The sequence below is a fragment of the Sodiomyces alkalinus genome (genome assembly GCF_003711515.1).
Source record: "Sodiomyces alkalinus F11 unplaced genomic scaffold SODALscaffold_9, whole genome shotgun sequence".
Lineage (NCBI taxonomy): Eukaryota > Fungi > Ascomycota > Sordariomycetes > Glomerellales > Plectosphaerellaceae > Sodiomyces > Sodiomyces alkalinus.
Window position 1 is genome coordinate 488,474 of NW_021167087.1, and position 22,157 is coordinate 510,630.

The following is a 22,157-nucleotide window of genomic DNA, read 5'->3' on the forward strand; positions in this document are numbered from 1 at the left end:
TTATTAAGATTATATAACTAAATATCTTAGGTAACTACCCCTATAATAGGTAGGAGAAAAACACTCTTACTTATTAAGGTCACGTGACTAAATATATTAGGTAACTACCCTTATAATAGTAAAAGAAAAACTCTTTTATTTATTACGGTTATATAACTAGATATCTTAGGTAATATCAGGTGCCTACAGCAGTGGTTATAATAGGCCCCTAGTATAAACCTATAGCAGTATAGGTATGCCCAGTCTAAGACCCCTCAAGGTATAAACAAAGTAAGTCATTATATAGTAAACAGAATAGTCCCTCGAAGCAAATAAAGCAGCCCTTAAGGAAGTAAATAAAGTAGTCCTCGAGGAGTAGCGGAACGTAGCCTTAAGGAGCGGAGGAGCCTCCCCTTAAAGAGGGAGGCCAGCGATTAATCTGATTCTTTAGCTATACCCACGTTCTAACCCCGTTATAATCCTATCGTGATTATATCTAGTTCCTTACTTAACCCTACCTTCTTACTCTTTACGACTATCTATTTAATATTTTAATCGCTCTACCCTTTAAGGGCGCGAAGACCGTTAATGAGAGTCACTAAGATATCTAACTATTACGAAATAAACGATCCTACCTTTAATTTTAATAAGGCTACTAGTTAGTTTAAGCGGTAGCTCCGCGATAGTAAGACCGCCTTTATAGAAGACGCCTATAACCCTACCGACGAGAAAGATGATAGGGGTATACCGGGAACTAATATTACTCCTACCTCTACCACTATACCGGTACCTATTCCTATTCTTACCCCTATACCTACTCCTATCGCTAGCACTACCTCTACTACTACTACTACCCCTATTACCGCCCCCGTTCCTTAGACCACGGTTATAATAGGACTAGCGTATATTGCTAACCTGCTCCCATATACAAATATTAACCTAGTGTTAGGTGCCTGCAGCAGTGGTCATAATAGGTCCGTAGTATAAACCCATAGGGGTCTAGGTATGCCTAGTCCGAGACCCCTTAAGGCATAAACAAAGTAAGTTATTATATAGTAAATAGAATAGTCCCTCGAAGTAAATAAGGTAGCCCTCGAGGAAGTACATAAGCACTCCTCGAGGAGTAAAGCGTAGTCTTAAGGAGCGAGGGAGCCTCCCCCTTTTAAAGGGGAGGCTAGCGATTAATCTAACTCTTTAGCTACCCTTATACTTTTCTATCGTGATCCTATTATAATCCTACCTGGTTCTTTACTTAACCCTACCTTTTTACTTTTTACGACTACCTATTTAACATTTTAATCGCTTTACCCTTAAGGGTGCGAAGACCGTTAAGGAGAGTTACTAAGATATCTAACTATCACGAAATAAATAATCCTACTTTCGATTTTAATAAGGCCGTTAGTTAGTTTAAGCGATAGCTCCGCGATAGCGAGACCGCCTTTATAGAAGATAACCCCGTTAATAAGGAACACGATAGGAATACGCCGGGAACTAACACTACTCCTACCTCTACTACTATACCGGTACCTATTCCTGCCCCTATACCTACTCCTATCGATAGTATTACCTCTACTACTACCTCTACCCCTATCACCGTCCCTATTTCTCCTATAACTATAACAGGACCCGTATAGGATCCTAACCTGCCCCCGTGTATAGACGTTAACCTAGCTATACTAACGGATAAATAACTAGACGGACGCGTTAAATGGATAGAGGTATAGAACCACTATAAGCATAAGCTCGCTTATTCTACTAAGCTAGAAGAGGATACTACTACTATCGCTATTACCGCTACCGCCTCTATTAATCCCGCTATCGATTCCTACCGGGCCGATATTACCTACCGTTATATAGCTAAACCTTAATATCGTATTATCGTAACCCTAATAGGATCCTAGTATACCCACGATATATCCACCATATCTTCTATACACGGGTCCGCTATATAGGCTAAGTTTAATTTTCTCCTTCTAAAATAGGATAGCGTGTCCTAGGCTAAATATCGCACGTTTATCTAGGAGACTAACTAGCAGTTTAACCTGGATTCTTAATCCTTTCCTACGAACGCCGCGAAGAACTACTTTATTATATCGTGTCTCCCCTACTATCTTAAGGAACGCTAGTAGGCTAAACTACGATATAAATATAACGGGGACTCTAATACGGTTAGCTAGGTAGCCTTATAGGCCTAGCTATTCTATTCGGTTAACGATAACGATACCCGCCTATAAGAGGTGGCAGTATAGATCTAGAGCGAGTCTATTTCCTTTTAGAGAGAGGGCGAGTTCTACGCTAAGTTTATATAACGGTAGGAAGCCCTGGAGTCAGAACTGCTAGGCGAGCTCCTAGACTAGTAGAGGATTTAGACAGTACTAATAAAGGTGCTTCCGCCTATTCGGGACTATATAGTGTCTATAGGGGTTCTTAAGAACTATTAGGATTTAGCCCCGGCCTATTATAGGGCTAAGGCTTTAATTGTTAACGACGGGCTGGCCGTTACTCGAGTAGACTTCTAGTCTAATACCTAATAACGTCGTTTCCGTTCGTGTGCCCCAGGATAAGGTACCTAGACGGCCACCTACGGTTCTACCGGTATCCCTACGCCTACCTCTATATCTGCACCTATACTAGTCTCTACTCTTACTACCCTATATGCCTTAGACCGTACCTCGATACTATTACTTACTATAACTATAACTAAAAGGGGCACTACGCTACTACGTGCCCTAGCCCCCGTGCCGAGCGACGCTTAAGTAATAGTAACCCGAATACCTAACCGGTGTTTACCGCTCGCCCTACGGTCGGCTATATCACGGGCGAGGTGCCATAGGAACTATACCCGCCTCGGACTACCCCTACTACTATACTAATAGAGGTATACGTGTCCTTTCGCCGAGGTAGGGAATAGGTATAGATATCAGCTCTCCTTAATAGGGGCGCCGATATTAACGTTTTGGATCGGTCCCTCCTAGGAACTAGTTAGGTTCCTAAGGAGTCCCCGGTCTTAGTATCCTAGATTATAGAAGGATAGTTAAGATAACTCTTAGGTCCACTTATAGGATTATCGTTATAACCGATTACTAGGATCGGAAGAAAGTATAGCACGCCGAATTCTATATTATAGACCTTAATCCCTAGGGTGTAAAGATTATCTTAGGCAGGCCGTGGCTTATAGCCGTTAACCCTAATATTAATTAGCAGCGTAGCACGTAGACTTACCCCTTTATTACGGCCAGCGGCCAACGGGCCTAACATATATCAGCATAAAGGATACACTGGTATATAATATACTAGGGCGGGCAGCGTACTAGGATATAGCCAGGGAAGGATAACTCAGGAAGGATCACGTGGTAACACACGTGTGCTAACACGAGGAAGACGTTAGTATGCGTCGAAGGGTAGGCTCACGCCTCTAGGAAAAGGATCAGCACTAAGCCTAAGGGATTAGTACTAAATCCGTGGAAATACTGCAGAGTCACGGTAATCTCGTATACTACGCGGTTATCACGAGGGTGGCTAGGACTATTAATACTCGTCTATATAAACCAGAGTATTCTAGGTCTTACTTCTACTAGAGAATAAGATATTAATTAATCTAAGTCTTCACCTAGACTACTGTTCTACGTTTAAACCTACCTTATAAAGAAGACGCCTAGTCTTTACGACGTAACTATAACCAGACCACTACGAATAATAGTTACTCCTCTTTAGTTAATATCCTCTTCTTATTTTAAACTAAAACCTCGACGCTAGTCCCTTATCGTCCGTTATACTATACAGGACCGGAAGCCGTTATAATATTTTAATCGATCCTATTCGGTAAGTAGACCTTAACACCTAATAAGCAGTACTCTCTTAACAGAAAGTAATATATCGAATAACGCTAATACCACGGGCAATGCTACTAGTAATACTAGAACGACGGCTACCGCGGCCGCCGACCTAATATAAGCTATACATAATTAAATTACGTAACTCCACTAAGAGAACCAGTAACTCTAAGCTTAGATCGAAGCACCACGTCCTAGTAACCTAAGGTATAAGTACCCAGAGCCACCTAAGTATAATAGGACCCGAGGATAGCTATAAGGCTTCCTAACCTATCTTCGGGGGTATTTCTTATTCTATAGGGATACCCTTAACACGGAGGAGGCGAAAGTTCTCTACGCTATAGCACTCCTTACGGGAGATACCTATAGATAGTTTAAGCCTATCCATAGGGACTATCTAGAGTATCTTAACGATCCTACTAAGAGGGAGGACGATACTACGGCTATTTTTAGTGACTTCGAGATCTTCGCTTAGCGACTTAGCGGTATCTTTAGATAACCCGATAAGAAGAGGGTCGCTGCCTAACGACTTAAAAAGCTTTAATAGACTAAGTCGGTAGCCGACTATACCGCTAAGTTCTAATAGATCGCCTCGAAGCTTAACTATAATAATAAACCCCTTATAGACTAATACTATCGTGGACTTAAAGACGAAGTTAAGGACGAACTATATAAGCTTAACCACCTAGACGATTTTAGTACGTTTATAGCTATAGCTATTCGGATCGATAACCGATAATTTAAACGACGAATAAAAAAATATTAGGGCTCGAATACTATACTACACGCTACTTACTATAGGAGGAACTAAGCTAATACTAGCAGGAAGTAACTATACCCACGCTAACTCGGGAGTACCTTATATAGATACTATAATAGTCTTATAAAGCTCGATAATATTAACTAATAAAATAACTAGCAGGGCAGGAAAGATATAAGTAAAGTTAAATACTATAATTACGATAAAATAGGCCACTTCGCGTGTAATTACTAATAGCCTAAGAGAGAACGATCGTAACGATAGGCTAATACGATCGGAAGAAAGAAACCCTAGAAGAAAATTAACGCTATCGGATACCTAGAAATTTATAAGGATAAAACACCACACACTAACCTCTATTAGATAACCTGCTACGATAACTATTATCTAGTATACTAATTAGAGAAGGACGGAGCTAGATACTACCCTAAAAAACCCTAGAAGATACTCGCTATAGTATCTAGTAACGAGTACAATAACGACTATAGCCTTAAAATCCCCGACTAGGATAATAATAGACTAGCTTTATAAACTACCGTGGAAATTCTTTAGGAACGCAGATAGACGAAGGAAGAAGCTAAAAGATAGAAGCAGATCTTAGAGATCCAGAAGAAATAGGAAGTCTACACGAATACTAGTAGTGGAGGCTTAAGCGCCCTCTAGGAAGTAGGACTTACTCCCGAAGAGAAATACTAGCTTAAGAAAGAGGATTATACACGTTACGTATAAAAGGAAATCGCTAAGCTCGAAGAGTAAGATTAGGAAACGGAGTCCGATAGGATCCCAGATAACGGCATAAACTTCTAGTATTGACCTATAAAAGCAGCCGACCTAATTAAGGAGGAAACTATCTAGCTACGGATACTCGACTAGCTCGCGGAAGAACCCCTTAGATAAACCTACTAAGTCCGTTTTATTAAACTTAGCTTAAATAACGCCTACTACGGAGCACCCACGGATACTAGTAAGGGGTAGTAATAAACTATATATTAGCGACCTTACTATACTTAGGAAGACCGAGATACCTTTACCGGCCTAATAATAAGCCTATAAGGACCGGGCGATTAACCACCCGAGTACTAAACATATAAGAGAGGATAGATAATATACGCTAACTATCTAGGCTATAGCTTAATCCTTTAGGTAAATTATATCAAGGACGTATACCTTATATATAAGGAACGTAAACAGGCTAATAACTTCTAGCCACGGAATAAAGAATAAACCCTAGAAGATAGAGTCTATTTAAAAAGATAACGTGATAATTAGGTTATCACGGAGACTAGGGATAAAGGACGCGAGATTCGCCTCTAACCACTTAGATATAACTACTACAAATACCGGTTAGACGAATATAAAACTACTAGCTATATAGTACACGCTACTAAGAAAATCCGATAACTAAAATAAGACTAAGAAGCTTAGGAATCACGTTTCTAGGCCCTTGATAAGCGCCTACGATAGATAGAATAGCTCTTAATCCAGTATAGGTTCTTAGATAAAGAGATATCTCTCGAATACCGAGCTAAACGGGTAAAAAACTAGGAGTATACTATCGTAAGGAGCACGCGAGAGGCATTTAATAGATATACTCTATAACATGTAGTAGTATAGGGCACTACTATATTAGAATACGACTCGATAAATATAAGATAAACGCACTATTAGATATAGGCGTAGCAGGAAACTTTATCTTACTAGCCGCCGTGAGAAAGTTCTTTATACCCTAAGTTAGGAAATACCTAGAAGATAAGTATAAAATTACTCCGTATACGGGAAAGAACTAGTTCTAAGAAGAAGTTATTATTAGCTAGGAGACTATATACCTTTAGGTTAAAATTCAGAATAAGACTAAAGTAATAAAGTTCGACGTATACGATATAGGCTATAAGGACGTTATTCTTAGTAAGCTATAGTTTAATAAGTAGAATCCCGATATAAACTAGAAGCTTAGCTAGCTTTAGTGGAGATTAGAGACTAAGTAAAAGACTACGAAGGAAACCTTACCCGATCCTAATATCCGTCGAAAATAGCAGAAAGACTTACCGACGAAGGAGCCTTAGGAAGACTTAAATAGCCGCTAAAAGTCAGGGACTAAGGCGAGAAAAGACCGAAAAACGTTAAGATAACAGCGACGGCACGATAACTAATATATAATAAATATTATTAAAGGAATCTATTAGGTTATCTAAGCAGAGAAAGGACTCGTAGAAGGCGATCACGATAGACTCCCTAAGGTATTACTAGAATACCATAAATATAAAAAGCTATTTACCGAAAATCTAGAAACCAGCTTACCGAAATATCGATACTATAATTATAAGATACCCCTTAAGGAGGGTATATACCCGAAATTCTTTCTAATTTACGGACTAAATTAAAAGGAATTAGATACCTTAGAAGAATATCTTAAAGAAATACTAGTAAAAGGCTATATTAGAGTATTATAGTTACTAGTAGGATACCCTATCCTATTTATACTAAAGAAAAACAGTAAACTACGACTATATATCGATTATCGATAACTTAACGATATAACTATTAAGAACCGCTACCTACTACCTTTTATCTCGGAGATATAAGATTAGCTAGTTAGGGTATAATAGTTTATAGTACTTGATTTAAAAGGAGCCTATAACTTAATTAGGGTTAAGGAAGGAGAAGAGTAGAAAATAGTATTCCGAATAAAATAAGGGCACTTCTAATACCTTATTATACCCTTTAGATTAACTAATACGCCGGTATTATTCTAAACGCTTATTAACGATATCCTAAGGAAGTATCTAGATTATTTCGTTATAGTATACCTAGATAATATCCTTATCTTTTCTAAAACACTCGAAGAATACCGATAACACGTTTATATAATCCTATAACTCCTATAAGATACCGACCTACTAGTTAAACCAGAAAAAGTATAATTCTATACGTAAGAAGTTAACTTTTTAGAGTATACGATATAACGTAATAAAATCTATATAGATAAGGCGAAAATCTAATATATCTCTAAGTAGCTATAGCTATAGAATATTCGCGATATTTAGTCTTTCCTCGGACTTATTAACTACTATTAACGGTTTATTAAGGACTATAGTAAGATTATTATCCCCTTAACTAAAGTAACTAAAAAAGAGCTTAACTTTAAATAGAACGAAAGAATAGAAGAAGTATTCTAAGCCCTTAAAGGAAGGGTTACTAGCGAATCTATCTTAGTAATACTAGACTCCGATAAAGAATACGAACTCGAAATAGACGTATCCGACTAGGCTCTAGGAGTATAACTCGGGTAACGCGATATAGAAGGAAGACTATATCCTATAATCTTTATATCTAAAAAACTTAGTAGACTAGAACTTAACTATTAGATCCACGATAAAGAGCTAATAGCTATTATTAAAGCCTTTAAGGAATAAAGACCGTATCTATCAGGAATAAAACACCCGGTATAGGTCTACACGGATTATAAGAACCTTATGTAATTCACCACTACTAAGGTTCTTAATAAACGATAGATCCGATAGACAGGATTCCTATCCGAATTTAACTTCTATATTTAATATATAAAAGGAAGCGAAAATAGTCGCGTAGACGTATTTAGCCGACTAGAAATACTTAATAAATCATCTAAACTATAAGCTATACTCGAATAGGAAGGAGAGGCTCTTACCCTTAAAAACAGAGAAATAAATAGTATTAATCGGATAATCAACACCACGTTTAAAGAAGCACACGCCTCGCTAATATATAGATATTAAGGAGTTTATAAGACTTACCGCCGATTACGATAATAATACGGCTACACAGGAACTAAAGAATAAGTCAGGGACTTCGTTCGTAACTACGATATTTACTAGAAAGTAAAGAGTAGCCGATATAAACCTTACGGACTACTAAAGCTACTACTAATAGTAAATAGACCTTAGGAATTAATCATAATAGACTTTATAATAGGGTTTCCGATATCCAAAGATCTAGTAATAAGAATCGCCTACGATAGCGTATTCGTGATCATCGACCGATTCACGAAATACACTCTTTATATTCTATATATTAAAAACACTATAGCAGAGGAACTAGCTAGTATCTTTCTCGACCGCCTAATCCGGGATTACGGTATACTATACGAGATTATTATAGATAGAGATAAATTATTTACTAGTAACTTCTAGAAAGTAGTTATAAACTAGCTAGGGGCGAAATATAAGTACTTAATAGTATTTTACCCTATAACTAACGGATAAACCGAAATTATAAACTAAATCCTAGAATAATACCTACGATACTATATAGGATATAAGTAAGATAATCAGGTATAATACCTACCGCTTATATAATTCGTATATAATAGCTTATTAAATAAGTTAATAAAGACAATACCGTTTAAAGCAAACTATGGATATAATCCGATAGTATTTAGGAAACCTTTAGAAGGACTAGATACGCTAATAGTAATAAAAATATTTAAAAACATAAAAAAACTATATAAAGAACTACGAACCGACTGTTACGGCCGGCCGTAACATAGACTAACCCCAGGGATACACTGGTGTATATCCCACGGGACGGCCCTAGACGGGGGGTAGCATAGGGTGACTCGAGGAGTCACGTGCTAAGTCACGTGTCACCAGGTACGGAGGTACTTAGTATACTATCCGGGACGGACCGGGGTCGATCACTCCGACGAAGTGACTAATAAGTGATCGGTCATAACAGAATCACCTAGGCATAGCGACCACGTAAGGAATAGTCACTACGGGTAAGGAGGTATTATTATTATATAAACTAGAGTATCCTAGGTCTTACTTCTACTAGAGAATAAGATATCGATTAATCTAAGTCTTTACCTAGACTATTAGTCTACGCTTAACTCTACCTTATAAAGAAGACGCTTAGTCTTTACGACGTAACTACAACTAAACACTACAAATAATAGTTACTACTCTTTAGTTAATATCCTCTTCTTATTTTAAACTAAAACCTTAACGCTAGTCCCCTATTATCCGCTATACTATAGAGGACCGGAAGTCGTCGTAATATTTTAATTAATTCTATTCGGTAAGCTAACCTTGATAGCTAATAAGTAGTACGCCCGAAGCAGAAGCTACTTCGCCTAAGGAAGAAGAAGTCACTTTATCTAAAGAAGAATTATCGTCTAAAGAATCCAGTTCCTCCGACGAAGAGGAAGGACCAGAATAACCTTAATAAGACGACGAAGTAGCCAGTAATCACTCTTCTAATATATCGAATAATAATAACCGTACCACGAACGCTATAAGCACCGCGACGCCTACCACTACCACTAAAAGGAGTAACGACCTTTAGCAGATTCGCGATATAATCACTTAGCTTTAGGGGGAGAATATAACCCTAAAAGCTTAGCTAAACTATCCTAGAATCGGGGCTAAGTATAGATACCCTATACCCCCTAAGTATAACAGGACTTAGGGATAGCTTTAGAGCTTTATTACTTAGCTTAGAGGCTATCTCCTATTCTACTAGGATAGTATCCGTACGGAAGAAACTAAGGTACTCTATACCGCGGCACTCCTTATAGGAGATATACACGAATAGTTTAAGTCTATCTATAAAGACTACCTAGAGAATATAAGAATAGAGATCCTAAGGAAGCCCGGAACCACGGTAATCTTCGAGGACTTCGACGTATTCGTTAAGAAACTTAACGCTATCTTCGGCTAGCCTGATAAGGAACGAGTCACGGCCGAATAACTAAGTTAGCTATATTAGAATAAGTTAGCTACGGACTATACTATAAGATTCTAGTAAATCTCGTTAAAGCTTAGCTACCCGGATAAGCCCCTTATAAATCGGTACTACTAAGGACTTAAGAAAGAAGTAAAGGACGAATTATACCGATTAGACTAACCTAAGACGTTTAGCGAATACACCGTGATAGTAATTCGTATCGATAACCGGAATTATAAATAACGCTATTAGAAGAAGTATTAAACGAGTATTCTATTCTACACGGCTAATTTAAAGAAGAAATAATCATACCCACACTAGTTCGGAAACACCTTATATAGATACTATAATAGACCTATAAAGCTCGATAATATTAACCGATAAAGCGATAAGCAGGGCAAAAAGGATATAACTAAGGTTAAGTGTTATAACTATAATAGGCTAGGTCACTATACACGCGATTATTATAAGCCTAAGAAAGAATAACCGTAACGATAAGTAAATACGATCGAGAAAGGAAGACCCTAGAAGGAAATTAACGCTATTAGATACCTAGAAATTTATAGGGATAAAATACCACACGTTAACCTCTATTAGGCAACCTGCTACGATAACTATTATCTAGTATACTAATTAGGGAAAGACGGAGCTAGGTACTACCCTAAGAGACCCTAGAAGATACTCGCTATAGTATCTAGTAACGAGTACGATAACGACTATAGCCTTAAGATCCCCGACTAGGATAAGGACGGACTAGCTTTATAAACTATCGCAGAAATCCTTTAAAAATACGGATAGACGAAAGAAGAAGCTAAGAGGCAGAAGCAGATCTTAGAAATCCAGAAGGAAGAAGATTATACCCGAGAAAGAATCGCTAAACTCGAAGAGTAAGATTAGGAAACGGAGTCCGACGGAATCCCGGATAGCAGCACGAACTTCTAGTATTAACCCGTGGAAATAGCCGACCTAATTAAAGAGGAAACTATCTAGCTACGGATACTCGACTAGCTCACGGAAGAACCCCTTAGATAGACCCACTAAGTTCGTTTTACTAGACTTAACTTCGATAACGCTTACCGCGGGATACCCACGAATACTAGCGGGGAATAGTAGCGAATTACACGTTAATAACCTTACTACGCTTAGGAGAACCGGGATACTCTTACCGACCTAATAATAAGCCTACGAGGATTAGATAATTAACTACCTAGGCATAATTACTATAAGTACTAGTAGGACGAATATAATACTACTAGCTATATAGTATACGCTTCTAAGAAAATCCGATAACTAGAATATAACTAAGAAGCTTAGGAGTCACGCTTCTAGACCCTCGATAAACGCCTATAATAGATAGAATAGCTCTTAACCTAGTATAGGTTCTTAGATAAAAAGATATCCCTCGAATACCGAGCTAAACGGGTAAAAAACTAGGAGTATACTATCGCTAGGAGTATATAAGAGGCACTTAATAGATATACTCTATAATATATAGTAGTATAGGGTATTATTATATTAGAATACGACTCGATAAATATAAGATAAACGCACTATTAGATATAGGCGTAGCAGGAAACTTTATCTTACTAGTAGCCGTGAGAAAGTTCTTTATTCCCTAGGTTAGAAAATACCCAGAAAAGGAGTATAAGATTACTCCGTATACGGGGAAGAACTAGTCCTACGAAGAAGTTATTATTAACTAGGAGACTATACACCTTTAGGTTAAAATCCAGAATAAGACTAGAATAATAAAGTTCGATATATACGATATAGGTTATAAGGACATTATCCTTAGCAAACTATAGTTTAACGAATAGAATCCCGATATAGACTAGAAGCTTAGCTAGCTCCGGTGGAGATTAGAGAGTAAGTAGGAGACTATGAAGGAAACCTTACCCGATCCCGATATTCGTCGAAAATAGCAGAAAGACTTACCGACGAAGGAGCCTTAGGGAGACTTAGATAGCCGCTAGAAGTTAGGGACTAAGGCGAAAGAAGTACGAAAGACTTTAAGATAGTAACGACGGTATAACCACTAACACGTAACTAATATTATTAAAGGAATCTACTAGATTATCTAAGCAGAAAAAGGACTAGTAATAAGCGATCACGATAGACTCGCTAAGGTATTACTAGAATACCGTAAGTACGGAAAGCTATTTACCGAAAATCTAGAGACCGGATTACCGAAACACCGATACTATAATCACGAGATACCCCTAAAGGAAAGGACACACCTAAAATTCTTTCTAATTTACGGGCTAAACTAGAAGGAATTAAATACCTTAGAAGAATATCTCGAAAAGATACTAGTAAAAGGCTATATCAGAGTATTATAATTACCGGCAGGATACTCGATCCTATTTATACTAAAGAAAAACGGTAAACTATAACTATATATCGATTATCGATAGCTTAACGATATAACTATTAAGAATCGGTACCTATTACCTTTTATCTTAGAGATACGAGATTAGCTAGTCGGAGCGTAATAGTTTACGGCACTCGACTTAAAAGGAGCCTATAACTTAATTAGGATTAAGGAAGGAGAAGAGTAGAAGATAGCGTTTCGGACAAAGCGAGGATATTTCGAGTACCTTATTATACCTTTTAGATTAATAAATACGTCGGTATCGTTCTAAACACTTATTAACGATATCCTAAGGAAGTATCTAGACCACTTCGTTATAGTATACCTGGATAATATCCTAATCTTCTCTAAGACACTCAAAGAATACCGACAACATATTCACACGATCCTATAACTCCTATAAGACGCCGACCTATTAATCGAACCAGAAAAAGTTCAATTCCACACGTAAGAAGTTAACTTTTTAGGTTATACGATACGACCTAATAAGATCTGTATAGATAAGGCGAAAGTCTAATACGTCTTTAAGTGGCTATAACCCTAGAATATTCGTGATATTTAGTCTTTTCTCGGACTTATAAACTATTATTAACGATTTATTAAGGACTATAGTAAGATTACTATCCCCTTAACTAAAGGAACTAAAAAGGGACTCGACTTCGAATAGAATAAAAGAATTAAAGAAGTATTCTAAGCTCTTAAAGGAAGGGTTACCAGCGAACCTATCTTAGTAATACTAGACCCCGATAAAGAATACGAACTCGAAATAGACGTATCCGACTAGGCTCTAGGAGCATAACTCGGATAGCGCGACGCAGAAAGAAGACTATACCCTATAGCCTTTATATCTAAGAAACTCAGTAGACCAGAACTTAACTATTAGATCCACGATAAAAAGCTAATAGCTATTATCGAAGCCTTTAAAGAATAAAGACTGTATCTGTTAGGGATAAGACACCCGGTATAATTCTACACGGATTATAAGAACCTCGCGTAATTTACTACTACTAAGGTTCTTAATAAACGATAGATCCGATAGGCAGAATTCCTAGCCGAATTTAACTTCTATATTTAGTATATAAAAGGGAGCGAAAATAGTCGCGTAGACGCACTTAGCCGACTAAGGATACCTAACGAATCACCTAAACCGTAAGCTATACTCTAATAGGAAGGAGAAGCTCTTACCCTGAAGAATAAAGAGGTAAATAATATTAATCGGATAACCGATATTATATTTAAAGAAGTATACGCCTCGCCGATATATAGATATTAAGGAGTTTATAAAATATACTACCGATTACGATAATAATACGGCTATATAGGAACCAAAGAACGAGTCAGGGACTTTATTCGTAACTACGATATTTACTAGAAAGCAAAAAGCAGCTAATATAAACCTTACGGACTACTAAAGCCACTGCTAGTAGTAGACGGACTATAGAAATCAATTATAATAGACTTCGTGATAGGATTTCCAGTATCCAAAGATCCAGTAATAGGAACCGCCTATAATAGTATATTCGTGATCGTTAACCGATTCACGAAATATACTCTTTATATTCTATATATTAAAAATACTATAGCAGAAGAACTAGTAAGTATCTTTATCGACCGACTAATCAGGGATCACGGCGCACCGAATAAAATTATCACGGATAAAGATAAGCTCTTTACTAGTAACTTCTGGAAAGTAGTTATAAGCTAGCTAGGAACGAAATATAAGTATTTAATAGCGTTTTACCCTATAACGGACGGATAAACTAAGGTTATAAACTAAGTCCTAGAATAGTACCTACGATACTACGTAGGGTACAAATAGGATAATTAGGTATAATACCTACTACTTATATAGTTTATATATAATAACTCGTTAAACGAGTTAATAAAGAAAATACCGTTCGAAGTAAATTACGGATACACTTTAATAGTATTTAGAAAACCTTTAGAAGGACTAGATGTACTAAGAGCGATAAAAATAGTTAAAAGTATAAAAAAACTACACGAAGAACTACGAACCGACCTGGAGATAGTTAGAACACGAATAAGCAGATACGCGAATTAATTAAGGATTAAGGGACTAACCCTTTCGAGGGGGGACCGCGTTTACCTTATTCGTAAAAACATTAAAACACAATAACTAAGTAATAAATTAGATTTTAAAAAATTAGGACCGTCTAAAATCCTAGAGAAAAAATCAGATACGAACTATATTCTATTACTACCTCCGATAATAAGGATATATAATAATTTCTATATTTCACTACTTAAACTAGCACCGAAAAACGTAAAAATAATATAAGACACGATGGTGGTCGATACTAGTAATATATACGAAGCAGAATAAATCCTTAACCACTAAGAGACGCTAGACGGCACCGAATATTTTATAAAATAGAAAAACTACGATTATAGCGATAATATATAGGAACTAAAAGATAACCTAATCGATTATAAGTAACTCCTAAAGTAGTACCGATAGAACACTATCAGGACCTAGAACTAGATACTATAGTCTATATAAAATTAATATCCGAGAATTCACCTATATCCTACGATATTACCTAATTCTAATTAATTATATTAATAGCACCGGTAGCTTATACAGTGGCTACCGCCTCTAACTCGGCCCGACAGGCCTCTTCCTCCTCCTTCTCCACCTTCTTAAGCTCCTCTATATCGGTAAGGTCCTTACGAACTATTTCTACCCCCTTTTTCCGTAGTAAGCGACGAGTTCGGCGAAGGCGGGATAAGCGGGCGAGCGCCTCGTAAAGTATCTCCTCGGTCCGCTCCTCCTCTTATTCGAGACGCTTTAGCTCCTCGTTTATACGACCTATTAGGAAGGCGAGGGGGTAAGTAAATAAAGACTAAGCGGGAAGGCGAAGGCAGGAGCGTACTAGAAGATATTAGGATTCTAGCACTATTATAAAAACGACCTAAGCGGAAACACGCGTAATAGCGAGCGATATCGTCCAGAACGAAGCACGGTATGTTCTTAGAGATATAACGGGTATAGGGGACGACCTCGTAGCCTTAATTAGCGATAAGGGCGGAAACGGTTAATCGGTTTTTAGCGGAATAAGATTTAGGACGAGACGACTTCTGGACACAGTCGGATATAATAGTTAGTAATAAAAGAGAAGAAAAACCTAAGGAACACTAACTAGGGAAAAGTAACCTACTTATACGACCGCTAGGATAGCGTTTAGAAGGAGGGAGGTAATATTACGGCCGGCCGTAATATAGACTAACCCTAGGGATATACTAGTGTATATCCCACAGGACGGCCCTAGACAGGGGGCAGCACAGGGTGACTCGAGGAGTTATATACTAAGTCACGTATTACTAGGTACGGAGGTACTTAGTATACCGTCCAGGACGGACCGGGGTCGATCACTCCGACAAAGTAACCAATAAGTGATTGGTCATAACAGAATCACCTAGGCATAACGACCACGTAAGGAACAGTCACTACGGGTAAGGAGGCACTATCACTATATAAACCAGAGTATCCTAGGTCTTACTTCTACTAAAGAATAAGATATCGATTAATCTAAGTCTTCACCTGGACTATTAGTCTACGCTTAACTCTACCTTATAAAGAAGACGCCTAGTCTTTACGACGTAACTACGACTAGACACTATAAACGACAGTTACTACTCTTTAGTTAATATCCTCTTCTTATTTTAAACTAAAACCTCGACGCTAGTCCCCTATCGTCCGCTATACTATAGAGGACCGGAAGCCGTCGTAACACCGACCTAGAGATAGTTAGAACACGAATAAGTAAATACACGAATTAATTAAGGATTAAGGGACTAACCCTTTTAAGGGGGGGCCGTGTTTACCTTATTCGTAAAAATATAAAAATATAATAACTAAGCGATAAATTAGATTTTAAAAAACTAGGACTATTTAAAATCCTAGAGAAAAAGTCAGATACGAACTATATCCTATTACTGCCTCCGATAATAAGGATATATAATAATTTCTATATTTTACTACTTAAACTAGCACTAAAGAATATAAAAATAATATAAGACACGATCGTGGTCGATATTAGCGATATGTATAAAGTAGAACGAATCCTCGACTACCGAGAGATGCTAGACGGCACCGAATATTTTATTAAGTGGAAAAACTACGACCACGGCGATAATATATAGAAACCTAAAGAAAACCTAATCTATTATAAGTAACTCCTAAAGTAATACCGATAAAACACTATTAGGACCTAGAACTAGACGCCGCGGTCTACGCAAAATTAATATCCGAAAAATCACCTATATCCTACACTAGAATCAGATTCCAGTTAATTATATTAACAGCACCGGCCGCTTACGTATTAACCACCGTTTCGGACTCCTTATAAGCAGCACCCTTAAGAGCATTAAGCGCGCCGCTACTCGCGGTAGTAAGGGCGACCCCTTTCTCCCGCAGGGAAGCCTTCTAGCTACGAAGGCGAATTAAGCGGGCTACCGACTCGTTAAGCTTCTGCTAAGCCTCGAGAAGCTGCTATTCGGCCTCCTTTTCGCTAGCCGATAAACAAGAAAATTCCGTGGTAAAATAACGCACTAAGAACTAATCAGAATAAAAAACAAAAAACCTAGGAAGAAGTTAGTAACCTACCCGACGATAAGGAAACCCCCGAGCCGTTACACGAATACCCTTAACGAACGTATTCGCGATATCTAGAAAAAGATTCGATTATACGATAAGTAAAGCCGCGGGAAGAGTAAAAGAAATAAGGTATAACGTTAAAACCCGCGGAATTAATTAACGCGATTAAGGCGTGGCGCTACTAAGTCTTACGCGAAGGAGAGGGATAAACGGAACGTTTCTGTATACGGTCGGATATAATAGTCAGCTATAGAAAAAGAAAAGAGAATCTTAGGGGCGATAAACCTAGGATAGGCGACCTACTTATACGACTGCTAGGATAGCGCCTAGAAGGGGAGAGGTAATATTACGGCCAGCGGCTAACGGGCCTAATATGAATTAGTATAAAGAATACACTAGTATATAATATACTAGAGCGGGTAGCGTACTAGGATATAGCCAGGGAAGGATAACTTAGGAAGGATTATATGGTAACACACGTGTACTAATACGAGGAAAACGTTAGTATACGTTAAAGGGTAGGCTTACGCCTCTAGGAAAAGGATCAGCACTAAGCCTAAGGGATTAGTACTAAACCCGTGGAAATACTATAGAGTCACGGTAACCTCGTATACTACGCGGTTAGTATAAGGGTGGCTAGGACTATTAATACTCGTCTATATAAACCAGAGTATCCTAGGTCTTACTTCTACTAGAGAATAAGATATTAATTAATCTAAGTCTTTACCTAGACTACTGTTCTACGCTTAAACCTACCTTATAAAGAAGACGCCTAGTCTTTACGACGTAACTATAACCAGACCACTACGAATAATAGTTACTCCTCTTTAGTTAATATCCTCTTCTTATTTTAAATTAAAACCTCGACGCCAGTCCCCTATCGTCCGCTATACTATAGAGGAGCGGAAGCCGTCGTAACACCCTTATCCTACGCAGAGCTAGGCGTGGTTATATCCCTAAGAGAACTGCGTAGAGTAGTTAGATAAGCTAAGTCTATCCTTACTTTAACCTATATAGATTCTACGCGGGGTCTATATATCGGCTATATTAGCCTTAACGGCCTAGAAAACCCTTTAGTAGGATATAGAGATAAATTCTTAGAAGACGGGGCTTACCCTGGCTTAAACGGGGACCCCGCCGCTACCACGCTATTAGAATAGTATTAAGATTTCGCTAATATATTTAACGTCGAAAACGCCGGGAGGCTACCGGCGTATTAGTAGTAGGATTACGCTATTAAGATCGAGGAAGGGAAGAAGCCGCTATACGGTCCTATCTATCCCCTCGCCGTATAAGAATTAGAGGTACTACACTAGTACTTATAGAATACCGTTACGAAAGGGTGGATTAGACCGTCTACTAGCCCGTCCGGCGCGCCTATCCTATTCGTCCCTAAGAAGGGTAGTAAGCTACGCCTTTATATTAACTATAGAGGGTTAAATAAGGTGACTATTAAGGACTATACCTCTTTACCCTTTATATATAAGATTTTAGACCGGCTATCGTTAGCGTAGTACTATACTAAGCTGGATCTTAAGGACGTATACTATCGGCTTTATATATAAGCTAGTGATAAGTGGAAACGGCGTTCCGGATAAAATACGGCTACTACGAGTATGTTATAATACTATTCGGCCTTATAAACGCCCCCGCGAGCTTCTAACGCTATATTAATTAGGCGTTAACGGGTCTTATAAACACTATCTATATAGTCTACCTCGATAATATCCTTATTTATAGTATGGACTTAGTCACCCACCGCGTATATATCCGTGAGGTCCTTATAAGGCTTAGGTAGTAGTCCCTATATACTAACCCGGATAAGTACGAGTTTAAGACTAGTGATATTAAATTCCTGGGGTTTATCTATAGCCTAAACGGGGTATAGATAGATCCGGCTCGCGTTAAGGTAATCCGCGACTAGGAACTCCTTAATAGTGTTAAGAAGATATAGGTCTTCCTAGGTTTTATAGGGTTTTATAGACGTTTTATTCGGAATTACTCTAAGGTCGCCGCCCCTTTTATAGACTATTTAAAAGGGTGCTATACAGGGATCCTTATACTTTCCTAGTAGGCCTAGACCGCATTCGAGGAAATAAAACTGCTATTCTAGAAGGTACTAGTTCTGCGGTATTTTAATCCCGCCCTACTAATACGTATTAAGCCCGACGCCTCTGCTTTTATAATTAGGGCCGTTATTAGTTAGCTTCAGAATAGGCTATAGAGACCTATTATATTTATATCGCGTAAGCTCTGCGGTGCCGAGCTTAATTATAGTATACCCGATTCTAAGCTTATAGCTATTATTAAGTCTTTTCGGACGTAGCGGTATTACGTCGCCTATTATCAGAGCCCTATAATAGTTCTAATAGACTACCTAAACTATCGCTACCTACTAGATAAGCCGAAGCTTAAGGGGTAGCACGCCTATTAGCTTAAAGAATTAGTATTATTTGATTTTAGGATCCGGTACCGCCCGGGGATATTAAACCCCGTGGATAGGTTATCGAGAAAGCCCTAATATACGCTTTATAAGCGTGTCCTGGTTACTAACCGGGCTAAGGCGGTAGAGTCTTTTTCTAAGCATTTTATAGGCTATATCGGGAATTAGTATAGTTCCCGTAATAGCCCCGGTTATATTTTTCCCGTTACTCCTACTTTAGTGGTTAAGACGTAAGCGGATAACCTTTTTTTAGAGCCCGCTCCTCCTACTTTACCGGAAAAAATAGTTAAGACGTAAGTGGATAACCTTTTTTTAGAGTCTATTTCGAAGTGTTCTGCCTTGGGCCTATATAGGACTTAGTATAGTACCCGCGCTATTCCCGCTCCTCCTACCTTACCGGAAAAGATAGTTAAGACGTAAGCGGATAACGTTATCTCGGAGTCTTTTTCGAGGTAATTTACTTTAGGTCTTATCGGGAACTAGCATAGTTTCTGTAATGCCCCTAAGTCTAACCCTGTTTTTCCCGCTCTTAATTCCCCTACCTTACTAGAAGAGGTGGTAGAGGCGTAAACAGATAACCCTTTTTATATTAGATAGCGTAAGGCCTATAGTAACGATACTACGTACGGACACTAGTCTAGGAGCGGTGGTATTCTTTATTTTAAGAATCGCGTTTTTATACTAGACTACTCTAGCCTCCGTTAAAAGGTCCTATAGTGTTTCTATAATAGACTTAGCGTGGGTTACTATAGGGTTATAAGGACTATTAAAAAGATTTCGGACTTTTATTTCTAAGATTATTTACTTAGGAATATCCGGTAGTTTATACTTACCTATACTATTTATTAACGCACTAAGCCACGGTATTATAAGCTATATAGCGAGCTGGCGAGTCTTTTAGTGCCTTAGCGCCCCTTTATAGAGATATCTATTAACTTTATTACGGGTCTGCCGCCGGTTTATAGCGCGGCTATAAATAGGAAACGGGATACTATTCTTATAGTAGTATACCGCCTAATAAAGTACTCGATTTATATTCTCTTAAGTAGTGGCCTAATAGTAGAAGGACTTACTAAGTCTTTATAGTATTATATCTTCCGTACTTTGGGCCTACCTAACGGTATTATCTTAGACTAAGGCTCGCTATTTATAAGTCGTTTTTAGGTAACCTTATACCGGTACCTCGGCACCGCACGATGCCTATCTATAGCGTGGTACCCGTAAACGGATAGATAGACGGAGTGACAGAATTAGAACCTTAAGTATTACCTGCGTGTGTTTTGTTTATAGGAATAGGATAACTGGGTTAACCGGTTACCCTTAGCAGAATTTACCTATAATATAGCGTGGTATTCTGCGATATGTTATACCCTATCCGATGCTCTAATAGGCTATGACCTAAGGGGACCTAATAAAGTATAGCTTCCGAGGGTAGGCGAGGTCCGCACTGCCGAAGCCGAGACCCGGGCGGAATACCTTATAGCCTAGCACTATTTTATTTCGGACCTTATTAAAAGGGTATAGGCTTTCTATAAATGGTATTATAATAACGGTTATACCTAGCGTTCTTTTAAGGTTACCGAGTATATCCTACTATCCACGAAGAGTATCCGGTAGAAGAGACCGTCGAAAAAGCTTAGCAATAAGTTTATCGGCCCCTATAAGGTGACTAAGATCGTCGGCACGTACAGCCTGGCTTATTAGTTAGAACTACTAAAGGGTATAAGAATTTATAACGTTTTCCCGGTTTTCTTACTAGAATTATAGAAGTCCCGCGATAGGGTATAGCCGGAGCTACCCGTGGTTAACGTCGAACCGGATTTGGATAAGTATAAGGTCGAAGCTATCCTAGACTATCGATATTAGGGTAAACGGTATTAGTACCTAATTAAATAGGCCGGTTATAGCGACGAAGAAAATACCTAGGAGCCGAAGCGGAATATCCCCGATAAACTCGTCGACGCTTACTTTAAGGCGAGACTGCTAGGGAATTAGACGGGTTTATATACTATTTCTATAGAAGACCTTATAGACACGATATAGGGCGTTATTTTATCCTTCCTCCTCCTTACGGATAATAAGACCTACTAGGAATATAATAGATTCCTATACTATTCCTATAGGGAATCTAATAGGGATACGGCGCACGTATCGGCTATACCGACCTAGTAAAACCCTTTAGTGGGTTATAGAGATAAATTCTTAGGCAGGGACCCCCCCTTAATCCAGAAGGGGACTATATAGGCGTTACCGCCTTAGTTAATGTATTTTCCTTTTTAAGCGTTTTAGTCTTTATCTTTATTCCTTTTCTTAAATACGACGCCCCTAACCCTATTCCTATTCTTCTAGTATAATAGCTTATCGCCTTAAGCTTTACTTTCCCCCTTACTTAACCGTTATAATAGAGACACGATTATATTATAATACAAGCAGGGTTAGGACTATTAGAG